This window comes from Mandrillus leucophaeus, unplaced genomic scaffold (genome assembly GCF_000951045.1).
Source record: "Mandrillus leucophaeus isolate KB7577 unplaced genomic scaffold, Mleu.le_1.0 Scaffold188, whole genome shotgun sequence".
Lineage (NCBI taxonomy): Eukaryota > Metazoa > Chordata > Mammalia > Primates > Cercopithecidae > Mandrillus > Mandrillus leucophaeus.
In genome coordinates, this window is record NW_012101898.1 from 4,811,866 (window position 1) to 4,814,304 (window position 2,439).

Sequence of the window (2,439 nt, forward strand, 5' to 3'; positions counted from 1 at the left end):
CAAATGTTCCAATTAGAAAATGGGTAAAAGATATAAACATATTTTACAAAACAGGATATGCAGATGGAAAATAAGTACATGATGTCAGAAGGAAAAATAATAATCTCTCTTTATAGAAAGGTAATTTCTATAAGTTAATATGTCTTTAATATTTTTCAATTAAATGTTTTATTTTGAGATATAGATTTACATTTTACTGTAAGAAATAAAACAGAGACATTCTATACACATTTTACTCAGTTTCCCCAGAAGTAACCTCTTGTGAACCTATAGGACAATATCACAAACAAAGTATTTACATCACAAGTATTTCTTGTTTGCCCTGAAATAACCATAAATATGTCCCTCTTGTTCCTACCTACAACTTAGCCTGACAACAACTTATCTGCTTTTTATTTCCATAATTTGTTATTCAAGAATATGACATAAAGGGAATCATACAGTAGGTACATTTTGGTATTGGCTTCTTTCACCACAATTCGTTGGAGATACATGCAGGTTGGTTGCAATTATCAGTAGTTTGTTCATTTGTATTGCTTTGTTTATTACGCCATGTTATGGATGTTCCACTATTTGTAACACATTGAAAGATATCTAGGTTATTTTCAGAATTTGGCTATTATGGATAAAGCCACTATAAATATTCAGATACAGAATTTTGTGTGAATGTAAGTTTTAATTTCTCTGGATAAAATGCCGAAAATTTACCCATTTAATTGCTTGGTCACATGGTCATTAGATGTTGAGTTAGTTAAGAAACTGCAAAACTATTTTCTACATGGAGCTGTACCATTTCATATTCCCACATGAAATGTAGGAATAATCCAATTGTACACATCTTTGCAGGTATTTGTTGTAATAAATTTTTTATTATAGCCAAACAAATATGTATGTGGTGTATCAAATTGTGATTTTAATTACTATTTCTCTAATCTCTAATGACACTGGGTATTTTTTCATGTGGTTATTTGCCATATGCATATCCTGTTTTGTAAAATATGTTTATAACTTGTGTCCATTTTCTAATTGGACCATTTGGTTTTTTCCTGTTGAGTTTTGAGAGGAAAAGATAGCAGATATATATGTAAAGATGAAACACTATATATGTGTATAGCTATAACTACCATACCAAAAGGAGGGATGAGAAAGATGATTTGAGATGGAAAATGTTTTGAAAGACAATATTGATTATTTTTCCAAAATTGAAAATATAATCAGAATACACTTACAGGAAACACTATGTAACACATGCAGGATGGATACAAACACAATCATCATATATTTTTATTTATAACTGATAAATAATAATTGCACATATTTTGCTGGCACAGTGTGGTGTTTCAATACATGTATACAATGTGCAATGATCAAATTATGATAATTAGCATATCCATCAGCTCAAAGATTTATCATTTATTTGTGGTGATAATATTCAAAATAATCTTTTCTAGTGATTTTGGAATATACAATATATCATCGTTAACTATAGTTATCCTACTGTGCAATGTAATACACAGCTTGTTCTTCCTATCTAACTGTAACTTGGTACCCATTGAGCAATCTCTCCCCATTCTTCATCCTCCCTACTCTCCCAAGCCTCTGATAACCACTATTCTACTCTTTAGTTTTACGAAATAAACTTTTTTAGATTTCACATATGAGTGAGGTAATGCGGTATTTGTCCTTCTGTGCTTGGCTTATTTCACTTACCATAATGTCCTCCAGACTAATCTAAACTGTTGAAAATGACAAGATTTCATTCTTTTTTACAGCTCAACACAATTTTCATTGTGTAAATAGACCACATTTTTTTTATTCATTCATCCATTCATGGACACTTAGGTTAATACCATATCTTGGGTGTTTTGAATAGTATTGCAATAACATGACAGTGTACATATCTCTTTGAAAAACTGTTATCAGTTCCTTTGGATATATACCCAGTAGTGGGATTACTGGATGTTATGGTAGTAATATTTTTACTTTTTGGAAAACATCTATACTCTTTTCCATAATGGCTATACAAGTTTGCATTCCCACCAATAGTGGGTAGGTTTCCTTTAATTCGTATCTCCACCAGCATTTGTCACCATGTTTCTTTTTGATAATAGCCTTTCTACCTGGGATGAGATGATATTTCACTGAGGTTTTGATTTATATTTTCCTAATGATTACTGATACTGAGCGTTTTTTTCAGATACCTCTTGGCCAGTTGTATGTCTTCTACCCATTTTTAAATTAAATTATATTTTTTATATTGAATTGTTTGAGTTCCTTACATATTCTGAATATTAACCTCTTGTCAGATGTGTAGTTTGCACATTTTTTTTATTCTATAGGTTGTCTCTTCACTCTGTCACTTGGTTCCTTTGCTGTGCAGAAATATTTTTGTTTAATGTATTTTCATTCATCTATTTTTTATTTTGTTGCCTGTGCTTT